This window comes from Cyclopterus lumpus, chromosome 13, assembly GCF_009769545.1.
Source record: "Cyclopterus lumpus isolate fCycLum1 chromosome 13, fCycLum1.pri, whole genome shotgun sequence".
NCBI classification, from domain to species: Eukaryota; Metazoa; Chordata; class Actinopteri; order Perciformes; family Cyclopteridae; genus Cyclopterus; species Cyclopterus lumpus.
The window spans coordinates 8,732,754-8,750,397 of NC_046978.1; positions in this window are offsets into that span (position 1 = coordinate 8,732,754).

Here is a 17,644-nt window from a genome sequence, read left to right on the forward strand (position 1 = left end):
CCGCCTCGGATCAGGCGGCTCTTTCCAGTGCAAATATACTTGTTGAGTAAAGATCAATCTGATCCTGATCAGGGACTCTGTCCACTTTTAGACTCCCATTCTAATAGATTTCCTTTTGATCTTCACTGATCCTTTGCAGAAGAGCGGGTATTAAAAAGTCACCCTGCAGGTTACAGTAATGGTGCAGCAAATACAAACGTTTGATTTCCCTGGTTGGCGCCTCACATTTTCTTCACATAGGATGTGTATGTAAAGTATGCCATTCAGGTACAAACACACAGATTTTACTAAATCTGTTATAACACGAATCAGACAATTAAACTCAGGGATGTTAAATATGAATGCGATGGTGCCTCTTTTCTAATTCATGCAGAAAAAGATTGCTTATTAAGTGGCAGAGTATGCCAGTATGAGTTTATATTTGGCATCAAGGCTGTGACAATAATAAACTCTCCCACATGGGGAGCAGAGCCTACAGGTGGACGCACAGCAGAGAGCAAAGTGTGCCATGTGTGAATGTAGACGCCGTTTGCAGGTTTCTCTGTATTTAATAAAACCTCTAACCAGTTTAAAGAGGCTGGTGGAAAAAGATCCAGCAGGTTATTTTTGCAGTAAGACTGAAACATTTCTGCAGTATAAAACTGAACGATTTTTGATGACCCACTTACATTCAGAACAGTTATTGTGATTTAATGTTGGTCACCCAAATACACTGTCTTTTTAATATATATAATAATATATAATTGAAGAGTGGTCTGCTATAGGGAGAAGAGAGTGAAACTGTAATTGTTTGTTCCAGAACAAAAAAAAACTCATTCACAATAGTGAATAATGGGAATTATTATAGATCCAGCCCTGGAAAAAAAACTCAGTAATGCTGTGTAGTTTGTTCAGTTCACCACTTCAAGACTTAAAGAAAGGAACAAAACTGGTGATATTTAACAATCTATGCAGGAAATAAGCAGTTGTAGTCTATAAAGGGTGACAGCACCAAGCAACTTGTGCTAAACAGATTAAACCAACACAAAAGTGCCAACGGTGAAGGTCACTTTATTGTAACCCTAGTTATATAAACACAGTCTGAGCCCTCTACAGGACTATATGGGTAATACTCACTAATCATTAACAAGGGTGCGCTCAATGAAAATCTGCATAAGCCTAGCCGACCAATGAGAACCGGGCCCCTTGGTGTGCTTATAGAACTAGAGTTATAATGTCATAATGCATAATGTTCTCTTTGAGAAATGTAGTTATTGATCAAAATATGTTTGCAACCCACTCTCAACATCAATAGGAAGGGAGGAGGGTGGGGTAAGCCTCGCAATCACGTCACGGGGGGCCCGGGAAACCCCGTCCGTCAAGACGCATCATCGCTCATGCAGTAGTTTTTGTTCCTTCTCACCGTTGCATTGCTATGCTTCCTCTCAGCTTTCCCTTGAGGGTGAGTGGGCAGATGAAGGCTAAGCTGAGATTTTACCACCTCCAGGCGTTTAAAGCGCCGAGTGACGGATGAAATCGATCCGTGAGAAACCAAAGCCACAATGAAGCAAGTGCTTGTGCTGCCACGTTGGTAGATGAAGTCTTTTGTATACTGTCGAATTAATCTTTGTTTCACTTGAAGATCACACATGTACTGTAGATGCTCATTTATCTTTCTTGAATAATAGACCATTATCCTTGTTGTCTCTTGCTCAAACCTTGTTAAAATATGAATTACAACAAGCTATGTTGTTACCTCTATGACATTATATACAACTCAATACAAACATGCACATATATCACAGCACAGCAGCATGCTCAATCAATTGTACTGCATTTAGTTAATTCCTCTCCTCTCCTACCATTCCTATTCCATTACTAATGATCGACACTAAAACCTCTTTTATACATAGTTCCAAATAAATTACTGCGATAACCTTTCAGGCACCAATGGAGATTTTCACTTTTCTTGGAAACGCAAAAGCACCTTTCGTCAGACAAACATCACTTTTTAGGTTCTTGTCCCTGCAATGTTACTGCTTTCACTCACAACCCAGCCATACTGGCAATTTTCCTGAAATATTAGTAGTAATAAGTTTTGATATGGGAAATTGGCAGTATATGAGCCATACATGTAATTTTACTGAACTTCTCAGGGATTGACTGCATGTGTGAAAGGGTCTATCGTCTTCACTGCCCACCCCGGCAGCAAGCACTTTCATGTTAGCAGTGCCATGAAAATGCTTCAGCGAGAGAGCAACCCACCCCCAACACACCTTGCTTTAGTCTGGCTATATGGTCATCAGCATACATTTAGGGTGAAACTCCAAATGTCCCAAAGGACCTTCATTATTGCAGTTTAAAGCCCATTTTGAACCAGAAAAAAGGTAATGGCATGGAGAAAATGTTTTGTACTAAAAGAGCTGAAACTGTTTCAATCATTGACTTAATCTGTTCGGGCAATGACCATGCCCACATCTAAGGTCACCGAGGTCAGGACTGCAGAGTTTTCTGACTAAATATTACTAGTCGACTGCCTGTAATTCAATACCATTCATCCTCAGACATCATCTGAACAATAGCTCATGTAGCCATCGATGCAGGCAAGTCATTTTCACTTTTCACCTTTTACAGCCTCCATGTGTTTACTTTCTTTAATGAGACAGACAAAATAAGGGAAAACAATGTAAATCTAAGCTCAGCTTTGGGACGGGAAAGATATGGGACACAATGAGGAGAATGAAAGAAAAATAAATCGAGATAGTGATGGAGATGGAGATGGACAAAAGAGAGGAAGAGCCGGTACTGCCCACTGTAGCCAGTAAAAGATGAACATTATGTCCCTGTGATTTATGACAGAAAAATGAAAAACTCACCTGATTCAATTCAAGCTATGTCATTACAACAGAACAGAATCATTTTTGTAAATCATTTTTAATGGACTTTGAAAGGGGAAAAATTACAGGCAGGGAATACAAAGGGGTGAGAGAAAACAGTAGTGTGAATTTATTTATACTTTAATTAAACATTGTCAACATTCATCAACACATGTTTTGGACCTTCAACAATTCTAAAAGGCTGCATATGGCCGTACCTCACCATTTACCAGCTTTGAATTGAAGTGAAACAGCAGCACTTTTCTACGTAGCTCCCACAGGGGGTTTGGGTTCAGATAGGGTGATGTGTGTGGGGCTGATGACACATACATGAACAGAACACTATAATACATGAGCAGTAAAATGCTTGACAAACAATGCCACAGCCGGACTCAGGTGGACAGCACTTCTCCCAGAAAGATAAGGCCACTGACCTTGAGGTTGTTGTTTACTTGTGTATGTGTGTTTACCTTCATTGCTGTGTTCACATGGAGCTTCAGGTTACTGTCAGGCTTTTAAGTGCCCATTGTCCTCCAGTCTGCCTCCGGCCCTATAAGTACAGAAAGCAGGTGGAGGAGGGCTGAGAGGTGGCTGGCTGTGTGACTGGGGGCTTTGCTTGCCACCTGTCTAGACATCAGGGAGATAACATCCTCACTTTTAATCCATACTAGAGAGCCTGGAGGAGACAAAATTAAGCACCCATGCCTGACTGTTTATCTGTACACATGTCTTCCTCCCCTTACGACAAAATGTGCACTTTCAATTGTGCAAGATGCAACACATTGAAGACAAACGGTGCACAACGTCCTTCTTCTTTGCTCGGCAGTGGCTTGTAGGCTTTGGTGAAGAAAACCCCATCTGTCCACAGTGATGTATCCTGAAGTCGCTGCATTATTTTCAATAACAACTAGCAATTTAATGCAGAATCACTTCCCTGTTGTGTCAGAGCCGTGCTCATACATAGATATCCTATTCTTTCTGTGAATCCAATTTGCTTGAGGATGTTGAATTGTAAGTATGACAAGAAGCCAAAAAAGAGGTGTTGCCACTGCTTAGTTCCACACACCGTCAGCCTTTAGACTTTTACAGGTCGACTCATATAGTAGCTATATTTATTCATCTCATTTCAAGAGCTGTCTTGGCAATTACTGCTGGCACTTCAAAATGCTACTGAATTTATGTAGGAATAATGATTGGCATGCGAAATGCTTTAGCCTGGTGCTGTACCTGACGGGTTTGTTATTAAAGAGGACAGGAGATTATTGTATGAGACTCAAGAAGAAGACATCAGGATACAACTCTCTCATGTAACACTGCACCGAGACTGTGAGAGTATATTAACACATTAGTTAATCTTAATATTACCCCGCACAGTTCCTGCGTTTTCTCTTCATGTCTTTAAAGCCTGGTGTGTAGATTTTCTTTATGATTTTAGTGAATTTATTCTGATGGTATAATCAAAAGATTGGTGCCGTTTTTCTATCGCTTTCAGTCTGTTCATCTCAGTGTCCCCTGAATGGATCCATGGATGGCGTACATCCTGACTACACAATCAATCTGTCCAATTTTGATTGAAATGTCAATGAAACTGTGGAGACAAATTGGTCCAACTGAGTCCTGCATACTTGAACTTAGTGAGAGGAGACAAAAAAACAAAACATCTTAGTACAGAAAATCATACCAAACTAAACTCAAGGATTTATCTCATGCTTTTGACAGGGGTTGTCTCTGCACATCTCCACTGATATGTGACTGAATTGTTTATCCATGGGTCAGATTTCCTTATACATTATTAACATAGTTGACATATTATGAATAATCATGCTTGTTTCAAATATGCTAGAGATTATTTCACTATTATGGAGATAAAATGAACCTTGTGAAGACCTACTGGCAGCTCTAGGTGTGGCTTACATGTGTGGCAAGCAGTGTTAATTTTGACAGCTATATTCGATCTGAGTCTCATATTTTGAAAAGAATTGTTAATAGTTTTAGTCACATTTGAGTTATATTTAACCGTCACATTTTACTTGACAACACCTCAAAAAGTTTAAGTCCAGTTTATATTAATTCAACATTTATTCATTACAAAGTCAAAGTATGTTCTCTCTTAATTTGGTATTATTTTGAAAAAGCCTGCCCTTTTCCAAACAGTTTCTAATGATGGCTTCTTAGATTGTGTGTAACAAACCATCTGGTTTTATACATGCATGATGTTAATAATCAATTGTCGTCATAAAGCACCATTTAAAAATTTGAATTGTGTGCATCGATGCTGAATCATTCATTGGAGAATCACAATTTATCCAAGAGTTGATTAAAAAAAGCGCCTTGACTGGAATATTCGATCATTGTTTGGACCCTAACATTAAAGGAAACATCTGCTGTCCAAATTAATACATAATTCATTTGAGCAATATCAATAATATTAATCCGAGCTCCCATGTTGAGCATAGGACGGAAACACGTGGAACTAATCAGCGGGTACACTCTTGCCCACACAGTTTGAATTGAGTCCTTTGAGTCAAGATGCTCAGACTCTGTGAAGTCTCTGATGGAGAGTTCTACCACCTGTTTGGCCCCCATGTCTTCACTGCTCAGCGAGGCACAAGATGAAACACTTTACATCTTAGTGATCCTCCTACTCCTGCTCATCACTCTTCATAATACCTTCCAACGCCTTACTTTGGTAATCTGCTGAGCAAAATGAGCAATGCCCCGATCTTTCTGCCACCCCCACAAAAAGCAGAGACACGCTTCATTTCAATTGGAAGGTGACAGTGATGAGGCAGCCCTCCCCCATCGTCACCATGAGACGGTGAAACAGACACATGTGCTCCTCCACACTGCTCTGTTTAAATGTCAGATTCACCCGCAGCACCAGCAGATGGCTGGAGAGTCCGCTACTGACTTAATGTGCTGTTTAGTTTTCATTATGTGAGGGAACACAACGCGTGGAATCATCATTGTTTTAGATAGCGAATAGTCAGTTGGCTTGTTGGAGCTTCATAATGCTTATGAAAAGCACCTGAGTCGGAGTGAATTTGTATCTGTTGTATTATAATTAACATGCCGTATATACACGGTTGGATTACTGAGCGGGGGCTGGGCCATGGGGGGCCCTTTGCCAGAGCCTCTGTTTGAAGTGAACAGTGAACATTTCTTGTTGGGGAGTTGGCAAAATGACCACGAAGAGATGCAAAATGAATACATTGAAAAAAGAAACAATTAAGAGACTCAAAACGATTACAAAATCCAAATGACGACAAAGAGATACAAAATAACTATAATACATGACATGATTGATACGTTAAAAGATTACAATGTAATCATTTATGTTTCAAGTCTTCGTATCCGGATAAAATAAAGATGAGATGAAGGACACTTTACATTTTCCAGCAGTTTTTCTCAGCTAAGTAAGGGATACGTTTTTTGATATTATTCTTTGCTAAATATTCTAACTTCCAATTTCCCTCCAGAGTCTAATATCCACGTACTCAGGCCCCTGTCTAAGACATGCAATACAGATACCACTGCTTTATGATAGGTGATTTGAAATAATCCATTTAGAGTTGTATAAAGCTCTGGGGATTTGCATTGTAATTATACATTTTGATTTGATGGGGTTGATTACTTTCATTCTCTGGCAACAGGTTAATTGTGTGGGCTCAGTTCCACAACACTGTGGACTTGTCATTACGTGTGTGAATAATATGAGCTTCTGTTATCCAAAAGTGGCATGTTCACTTTTTTGTACCTTTACCATGGCAGCACATAATATTTCAAGGGATTTGGTTTTTAAGATGGAGGTTCTGCTGTGAGTCTATTAACTGGTTGGAAAATTAGTCAAACTCATACCGCTGTTACGAATCCATTTTCCATATTGTTTGGCCACGGATGTTTTTCAATGACTTGCATCGATTGAGACCCATGCTCGGACCGTCAGCTCAGCTGTCACCCCGTTCTGCACGGAGCTGGTCCATTGGGAGCTCCGCTTAGCTCAGTGTGCACAGGGAAGGGGAATCAGTTTGGGCTTTCAAAAGAGGTATGGTGGATGGATCGGCTATGCATCCAAAATCATTGCTGCTAGCAGTTCCCCGTGGACAGGAGCAGTGCTGCTTTGTAAACACAGAATGTGGTGAAGGACTTGGATGGAACATTTCATGACAGTTTGTTGGGTGGTGCCCTTCAATTGAATATATCCTTTGTTCGTCAATAATGTAATTTGTGTGTTATCTTTAGTCACTTGGGAGGTGATGCTGGTTGTCATAAAACAATTAATTTTATTAATTGCATATTGCATCCTGAAATGTAATCTCCAAGCGATATGTGATGCATTAGGGCCAAGATCTAAGTCACAACTACTAATTACAAGATATAGATTCACAATGTGAGTTCTGGCTTTTTTTTAAGCCAGGATTGATTCATCTATATGTATATAACTGCAAATGATGCAAGGAAAAACAGGCAACTGTGAAATGTTATTTAAATTACCGTGACTGGTCAAAGCATTTCCATATCAATAATTGCTTTACATCTGATTGTGTATGAAAATACTAAATTATAGTGTCCATGAGAAGAGAATGTTTTCGCTTCATTGAGAGTGAATAAAACCCAATTCGGCAGTTAGCAGCATCTATTGTTTGGTGATGTTATCATGTGCAAAATAAGAGCCAAGTCTGAGGAGGGATTTTCATTTTTCTTTCTATAATGCATTATTTTCCAGCAAGATAAGGAAAAAAGACTTGCTGCTGGCTATAGTTGTGAAATTCCATCTTCTTTTTCCAACATTTAAGCTGCACATGAGAGAAAGGGAAGGATTCGTTAGCATCTCAATTTCCTTCTACAATATGTATAAGCTAAATACACTTTTTTTTATGGCTCTTTTTATTTGTCTATTCTATTCACCAATTTATATTATTCTTTCCCTCCCATGTCTGCTGCACCCCTGCCGTGCAGTTCAGCGTCAAACATCTAAAATCTAACCTTTCCATCTCTGGCCATCAGACAAACTCTAAATGTCAGTGATGGATCTCTCTCTCAGATGCCTGCCAATCAGAAATACTTTTGATGTCAGACACCTCTCATCTTAATTTGGGTGTTATTTGAGATGGAGAGTCTGTTGCTGGTCTGTCCCATTGTGTGAAGGGAGCTGGTCTGTGGAGGGGGTGGGGGAGACACAAGGGCCAGATGAGACCCCATCTGGACACACCCTGCATCCTGCCAACTCTCACCCCAGTGGCTCATGACGCTCCTCACTCATCAGCAGCCATCAAAGGGTGCCTGCCCACCAGCACACCCTGAGTGGGCTGCCAGCTCAATGAGTCCCCCGGCTCATTACTGACGAAAAGAGCCGAAAAGCAGGGAGCTCCTCAATCATTCAACCACCCGCAGGTCCCAGGGTAGCCACCTTTTGCAGAATGAATTGTGTATAGACAATGTTGCTAAGCTTGTGGATCGTCTGCTGATTAAACTTTACTTTAAACATTTACATCTACAGCCTAACATCCAGCAGAACGTTGCTCCAGTGGTAAACAGCATCTCTCACAGTCCTGTGATACTGTGTTGGCAACAGTTATTTACTTTTCTACTGAGACTTTTGTGAATTTGATACATACTGGCTCTGCACTGATACATACTGCTTTCAGGAAATAGTCACAGCCTAACATTATCAATGTTGTTCATTTCCTTCTGCCTACATATTAAAAATTCATAAAGCCCAATGGTTCTGTACCCATGGGTAGAGAACCATTGGTTCACCAATGAAGCCAGAGGTAATGTGTTTGCGACCGAGTGTTAGACACAACAAGCTGAAGTTATAACTTGAACTTAAACATTCACAAATGTACTGTTTGTTATAAAAAGAGTGAGAGTAGATCACAACAGTTTGCTAACATAAAAAAAACAGTAGTATGAAAAACAACACTCACACTGAGTCAAAACAACCATTTGTCTTGTGTTTGATTGTGGACCTTGTGATTTTCTAACCGTACTGGGTAAACTTATTTTACTCAGTACCCCTTTTTTTATTTTGGTCTTTTTTACTTTTTCAGATTTTTAATCGCCATGGGATTTTGAAGTAATTTCAATACAAGAAATCTGTCCGATGTTAAATGTTTGTTTTGCAATTTTGTATTTATTACAAAGAGATCAGTCCAACACTTTTGAGGAGAAGAAGAAAGAGAAACAAGGCATATTCATTGCAGGTGAATGAATAGAGAGGCATGTAAGGCATTCCAGTGCTCCTCAGCAAAGAGGGTTTCTTTGTGTGCATACTTCTTAACTCATTCATTTTCTACAAACCTATATGATGGTAATTTGAGACATTATACATACTTTGACATCACTGTTATCTCACATATGTATGAGTCTTCTACAGGCAAAACCAGACTCCTGTCTTTGTCCTCCTCCTTTATTTCCTTTTCTTCCACTGCCACGTTAGAAAGAGAGCAATACTGACTCAATCCCTCTCCGACACATGATATTGTGTGCAGAGATTTGTTTCGGAGATGATAAATACAAATGCATGTCGGACCAGAATAAACAGCTGAAAGTAACCTGAGTGTGCTCACCGCCTTTATCCTTCCATCCATTATACTGTATATGTGCTTATCTTGCTAACAGTCAAAGTTCATACAAAACTTTACAATAGGCTCAGTTATGCACAATAAATGGTGGTCCAGAAAATAGTAATGTGTGCGTGTATGGCTTCTTTTCAGTGACACCAGTACAAAGATATTAGCATCACCAGCATCTGCTTTAACGTAATTTCCCCCTTGAAAGTAATTTCACTGTCACGAAGTTATGCTCTGTTATTCGGTATAATTGGGCCTGTCTCAGTTTATCAAAGCTTTTACCAAAATAGTTTGTGTTTGATTTATTCAACGAGGTAAAATGAAGTGTCTAAATGGAGTCATTAGAGTCCATTAAATCTGAAGTGTGATGCTTTGCCATTCGCCCATTATCTTTCTATCTTTGTAAAAAAAAAAATTGTTATCATGCCTGACCTGATCTTGAGTGAAGAGTATTTGGTCGTCTGGGCTTGGTATACTAAACAAAACCATGAGTATATTCCAGATAGAAAACTTACTGTGGTTGTTGAGTGAAGCTCCTCTGCATTCCAGCTTTCTGTTATCTGTTGATTGAAATAGTTTAGGTATAGTTATATAGCCATAACAACACTTACTTTTGTGTAGGAACTTAAACGCAAACAATACAGTTTATCAAGAGCCCCCATTTACAAATACAACACAGTATCTCACTTCCCACGATAGTGGTATCTATCATTGCAGAATGTTTTAAGTTACTTATTTCTGAGATGTGTGCCTTCACCCCACTGGATGTAACTCATATTCTGTTTTTGGTGCTGATAACATTACAACATTAGATAAGAAAAACTAACTTGTTTTGGCAATTGCAAAGATATGACATGCAGTTATTTTGACTATTGATGGTTGGCAGCAAAGGAGAAAGTCAGGTGATGTTGCATCAACAGTCTGCATAGGGAGGTTGGAGGAACGGTCGACACAGTGTTGGACTTTAGCGTTCGCTTCCTGTATTCGTTTTAAAATCAATGCCGGTTTCTTTTAACCACGACCTCAGGCTCCCTTACTTTGAGCCAAGTATTTATTTAGAGTTTTATCAGTGTACAATCATTTATCAGTGGTTTGAGCATTATAAAAAGCATTTTCTTAATTCAATTTGGATAATTTAAAATGGTCTATCACATATTGGAGAGTGGAGCAATGGAGAGGCCAGCTATCCTCACCTCATAATGTTGCTCTGTCTGTCCCCTGGAGCCAGTTCGCGGGTCTCTATTGTGGAGACGGGCAGGGATGCTCAACCCTCCACCCTGCAGCCTTTTTCCCGACATTTCTGGCTCAGTGCACATTATTACTCTCAAGGGGAGGAGGTGTTCATCAGCCACTGACTCCATCTTTGATTATTGTCAGCTCTGTGGAAGGACACAGCCCATATCATTGTTCAGTGTGTTCCACTGTATCTCTGTCACTATAAGTCACTGATTGCAAGAGCTGCTTAGCTGTTAACACAAGGTGGAAGCTGTTGTGTTGGGTTGGCTTGATTCAACACAGGTGAACAATAGATATGCTAGTATATTTAATTTTAGCATACTTAAGTATACTTGAAGACCTACTAATCATAAGTATACTTAAAGTGTGCTATTTTGGAACAACTCATTTTGTACTTCATATACTGTATTTTAGTTGTGATTAAATAGTAATTAAGCACAATTTGAAGTGTATTTAGTATATTTCTGTGTGCTAAAACAACTTAAAGTATACTTAGTACTATTTAAGTATATGGCTGTGTATGTGCTAATATGCATGCCGATAGTTCACTTAAAGTATATTTGAAGTTTACATATTTTACAAATATGTAAACATCACATTATTAATATATGTGGTAATAGTATACTAAAGTACGCTTTTGGTATACTATTACATTATAACATTATATACATTATAAATATAATAATATTGTGTTAATAGTATATCAAAAGTATACTTTTGGTATACTGTTACCACATTCTAAATATAATAAAATGGTGGTATTAGTATCCCAAAAGTATACTTTTGGTATACTATTAACACATTACAAATATAATTATATTGTGGTAATAGTATGCCAAAAGTTATATTTTTGGCTTATTCCAAAGCGCACTTGGTTATTGCTATGCTATATTACTTTGTACACTTTGTACTATTGTCCATTTAAAATATTATAAATGTATCCTAAAGGCTGAATGAACTCCCCAGATAGTAATCAAAATCACTTTATTGAATTAAAGTTTACATGTATAACTAAACAGAACACAACAATGAAGCATCAAACATTGAACCACAAACAGGATCCATATGATGTAGTTTTTCTTGGCTGAAGTGCTCATTGTTACACTTTGGCCTGATGACGCTCCCACGTCCAAGGCACTCTTCTGTGGACATTCTTTAATAACAGTATCTGTTAGAGAAGAGAGATGAAGATGTCCAGCATATTCATACATGTTCTTATATGTTGACTACACAGGAAATCTTGTTGAACCAATATTATTTAAATCAGTAAATCAGTATTAACATTGAGGAACTATATCAATGTGACATGCCAATATTCCTACCAGTGCAGGTCAAACATATATTTCATTACTGGTCAGACAGCCACGGTTATTAATAGTCTACCATTAAAATAATGCAATCAAAAGTAATAAGTGAAACGTGACGTGATATGTTCAGTGCACTGAACGTTACTTTTAAATTGGTAAACGAAAAAACTTGTTTCTAATTTTGACTTGTTTCCCGATGAGGTCCCTTCCCTGACTCCCATCTTACTGCACCTTTTGGTTAATCGTTGGAGAAACCATGTACACCAACAATAAAAAAAAGATATGCTTACCGAATTCAAGAGTGGCGCTGAAAGATTGACATCATTATTACATTACATGTCATTTTTAGCTGACGCTTTTATCCAAAGCGACTTACAATAAGTGCATTAAACCTGAGGCCAAACTCAGAACAACAAGAATCAAGCAAGTACAATTTCTTCAATAACGTTAAACTACAGAGTACTATCCGTAAGTGCCATTTAAGTGCTACTAAAGTGCTATCGGTAAGGGACATTTAAGTGCTACTAGAGTGCTACTACGGCTCTACCTTCCCTATTCAAGGTATAGTCGAAAAAGATGTGTTTTTAGTTTGCGACGGAAGATGAACGAGCTGGGGTGTGAGGTTAGACCATGTCCTGGATGTAGACCGGACCCGATCTGTTCGCAGCATGGTACGTAAGTACCAATGTTTTGAAGCGGATGCGGGCGGCCACCGGTAACCAGTGAAGGTCGCGGAGGAGCGGAGTAGTGTGGGTAAATTTCGGGAGGTTGAAGACCAGTCGAGCAGCTGCATTCTGGATGAGCTGTAGAGGTCGAATGGCATTAGCAGGTAGACCTGCCAGGAGGGAGTTGCAATAGTCCAGCCGTGAGATGACCAGAGCCTGGACCAGAACCTGTGCCGCCTTCTGAGTGAGAAGAGGTCGTATTCTCCTGATGTTGTACAGCATGTACCTACAGGAGCGTGTTATTGCGGTAATGTTGGCAGTCAGGGAGAGTTGACTGTCGAGTGTCACACCGAGGTTCCTGGCAGTCAGAGTCGGAGCCAACACTGAGTTGTTGAAGTTAATAGTCAGGTCGTGGGTGGGAGAGCAATTATCATTGCACCCGTTAATAAGCACGCTGCGTTTGCTGAAATGCAAGTTGTGATTATATTTACACTAAAGCTCTTCTCGAGGGGTTTCACATGGTGAACTTGACTGTCTAGCTAGCTTAAAACGCTAGCTAACGTTAACTTTCGAAATCGAAGACGTAAAGTTAACATCCAACCACTAATTAGCAGATGAAGAATAAAGAGACAACGAAGTTTGCTAAATAGATGAACAGTAACATTTTATTATGAAGCTGGAACTTCCCTTAAAATAACCTGACAGAGTAGCTCTTTTCTTCAGTTTTAACTTATTCAAGTCGAGTGCTGCCGAATTTCTCAGAGTTTCTCCGAGCTTTGCGGATGGTTCCTCCTCGATCATTTAAACAATTGGAAAGGTTATAAAGGGGCTATCGGTGTATCATTCTAATACACATAATCAATAATAGTTAAAAAAATATCTCGAGAAATGTACACATAATGTACTGAAATATGAGCATAAATAAGATATACTAAAACGGCAAGATATCAAAATATATATTTTTAAAATGTGCTTTTGGTGCATTTTCACACTAATAATTTGTGGGGCGACTATGGGTCAGTGGTTAGCATGCCCGTCTTTTCAATCAAGGGCAGTTCAATCCCCGCCCTAGTCGATGTGTCCTTGAGCAAGACACTTAACCCTGCATTGCTCCCCGTAGCTGTGTCTACGGTGTATAATGTAAAGTGTCTTTGAGTATCTAGAAAAGCACTATATAAATTAAATGGATTAATACCTTTTAACACATTCCACAAATAATAATAGAATTAATATATTAAAATAATAGCATTAATAAGTTTACTTAGTATTTACAGAAAATGTGGTATATTTAAACTCGGTATTCATCAAAAATATTATTATATTTATAATGTGGTAATGTACAATTAATATATTAAAATAATAGCATGAATACGTTTACTTACTAATTACAAAAAATTTGTTTTATTTAAACTCTGTATTTATCAAATGTGCTTTAAATACATTGTTTCAATGCTAATTTAGAGCAGACACTATTTCACATGCGCTTTTGAGGAAAGGTTTAATATTTATTTGCTTTATTGCCAGTTGGTAGACGAGTAATGCTACTGTCATGTCTGTAAAGTAAATAGGAAGCTATACAACCATATCTCTCTAGCTTAGCATAAAGAATGGAAAAAGGAGAAACAACTAGGAAAGGCATAATTAGGCAGTTGGCTAACACCCTCTAAAATGGTGAATTGTCATTTTACACTGTAAACTGCTCAGGATAGCCAGATGAGAGTGGTATCAATCTTCTCATCCAGCAAGAGAGTGAATAAGAGTATTTCCCAAAATGTCATTATTTGCTTTTAACATAGCTTAAATATATATAAATAAATGCAGGAATAAATATATTGCGTTGCAGTTGTCAATTGTCCTCTGGAATAGCCTTAAATAAGTCAAGTTCAACCACTCTATTCACTTTGAAGCCAGACTGTTGACGGGCAACATAGGTGACTTTTCCATGTGCCGTTATCAATCACCTTCATCAAAAGTGAATTAACTCCAGATTAGTGAGTGAGGCTGTAATTAGATTTCATGGGCAGGGATGTAACGGGCCAAAGCAGAGCTTTGTGGCACAGCAGTAGGCTATGAAGGCATTGTGAATTGGAGAGTAGATAAGCATGGGACCTTCAGTTCTTAGGATGGTGAAGATGGGTGAAGGAGGTTGTTGGGGGAAATTTGTATTGATTCCTCAGGGAGGAGGAAGAGAGCCAGGTGATAAACCTGGCCTGCTTAAGTTGACAATCAATACAGATTTCAACCCTTCCTGAGGAAATAAGCATCAATTACCTGTAACGCAGCAGAAGAACTGCAGCAGATAATTACATCTCACACAACAGGTCAGTGGGTGGACTGACTGTGTCTCCAACCTGACAAGATGGCTAATGCAATTCAGCACGCTCAGAAGGCAGCCGCATGCGCTCGTTACTGCAGCCACGTACCATTGAGCCAGGTCGTTTCCCCTTTAATTAGCTTGACCTTTTCCTCTGCGACTGTAAGTGGCTTTGTGAGTTCATGGCGTTGCTCGAATGGGGCAACGCCATGGGTGTGTGTACACTGGTTTGATTAGGAATGTTATGGTGTGTTGGCCTTGTTCAAGTAGCACTGCAGTCTGATGTTGTTCCCAGATGGTATTTCTGGAGAAATTAATGAGCTATCCATTGCTGTGATGAATATAATCCTTAATAGCAGAGTAGGAGTCCTCTGCTGAGACATTGTTTGATTTAGAGACAGTGAGCTGAGGTTCAAGAATACAACTACTAATTGTTTTAGGAAAAACCACACAAACTGCCTTTAGACAGCTGTACTGTATTTTAAACATAACGTAACATTCAGTAAAGAGCAAAGCTGTCTGTTCAATACGTCATATTCATGTTTTACATATACAAATGTTAATTGGTAATCTGCATTAGAAATAAAGAAAAAATAAACTGTGGGCCCAGAAATGTTTGATTACAGATGACCTTGATTTGCACTTTTGCCCATTGATCTACTTTTTCTTGGTTTTTGCATTTTTGAGTTTTTTCGGTTTTGTTTTTAACTTCTTAACTAAATAGCCTTTACAATTGGAATAATGTTATTCCACATACTACTATTACTATTACTACTACTACTACTACTACTGGCAATTATTTTTTCCCAAATATATTGCAATTTCACCAATTTATACCAAAATAGCAATTGTGAAAAACAATTTTGAATTGTTTACTTTCCAGTGTTAGCTGTTTTGGTATTTTGATTTGTCTCTATCAAAATAGAACTTGACATAACAATACCAGACTGAGTATGTGTACGTGTAAACCGAAATCTAAGTGTACTCTTCAGAACCATTAGCGGAGATTACACAGTAATTGCAGACTGATTGCTGGGCCTTTAATACAGGTGACTCCAGCCTCAGCGGGATAAGCATGGCCTCACAGGCTTCATCTCATTGCTGCTGTAAAACATGTGTGAGTGCGCTAATTAGCCTCTCCGCATACCTGAGAAGTAGACAAAACAGGTCCAATCCAAAAGCAAATTAAAGTGAGAGTGCACCACTTACGCACTGCTGTTCACAGTAAATCAGCTCCATTGAAGCCACCTGGCCAGTAACGACGACACTGTTGCAGAAACAAGTTCTAACCACCACCTTCATGTCTGAACAATTTCGCAGAGGAGAATAGAGAGTGCAACCTTCTGTATTATTGCCAATAACACACAGGTATCTGTTCCGTTACACAACCACGAGTGCGTGAGTGGAGACAGTATTTCTCAGAAGAATTGCCAAATTAAAAAATTAGAAAAGGATACAAGATATTGCTGGCCTGACCCAATACAAACCTTCGAGAACTGAGAGAGGAAGTAAAGGAAACAGAAGAGAGTCAGTAAAAAAGAGGCAGGCTTGAGAGAGAGAGAGTAAGACATGCAGAGAGAGAGAGACAGCGGGACATAAAAGAGTAGTTTGTAGCACCGTGCAGCCTTCTCCTTCAGCACCAGCTGCTTTATACACTGAATCTTTTCATGTTCAAGTGCCAGAGTCCTCCACTGAGAGCCGGACCCACAAAGAGCCCTTACTGCCTCAAGCCGGTGGAAAGGTGACACAATCAATAGCCTCTCCCCCGTTGGCTCTTTTGTGCTGGTATTGTGTTGTGGATGGTTGTACCCCCCTCCCTCCTTTTTTATTTTATTTTTTCAACTCAACTGCAACTTTGAATTTATTCATACAAAGTACAACTACAAATAGGGTCGCAAAGGACAGTTAAGGCATGGATTCAAGTGGAATGGTTCGTTCTGTGTCTCCAGGAATTCATCTCCCAGAGTTCACACTATTATCCCTTTTATGCAGAATTACTGACAATTGTTCTTGGTTCAGTTACTGTATGCTTTGTTAGTGCAGGTCACGTTCTCATTGATGTGTGAAGAGTGCCTTACAAATAGAATGCATTATTATTATTATTATTATTATTATTATTATTATTATTATTATGTGAGCGCAAAGCAACGTGGAAATCAACATATCAGATTGTATGAACGCTATATGTACTGTTGGTATGCAGCTCTTATAGCTTTTGAAGATTCTTGATAATTCATATTTAGGAATTATAGCTACCTCTTTCTTTCTTGAACATTTTTTTCATCTTACTTCAAAAGAACAATACCTTTTACTAATTCAAATATTGATAAAATCTGTGTGTTATATTCTATTTTTCTCCTTTTACTGACAATTTGAAGTGGTAAACTCTTCTTGCACTGAATGTACTGCAGAGCTTGTGGTTACTATCCTACTGCTGCTACTACCTGAAGCTGTAAGATGTATTGCTGCTGTAGGCCTGGGAAAGACAAAGACAGCCATATGCTGCTTCTTCAGTCATTTTCTTTCACTGGCAAGCATTGAGGGTGTAGCATGTGACCTGTCCCCAACCTTTAACCAGGTTAGCTTTCCATACTTACTTCATGCTCTCTACCTTTCAGCAGCATACAGTAAGTACGTGCTAACAGAGTTGAAGTCCTAAATGTTTACTGCATAGAAACCATTGTGTTTTAAT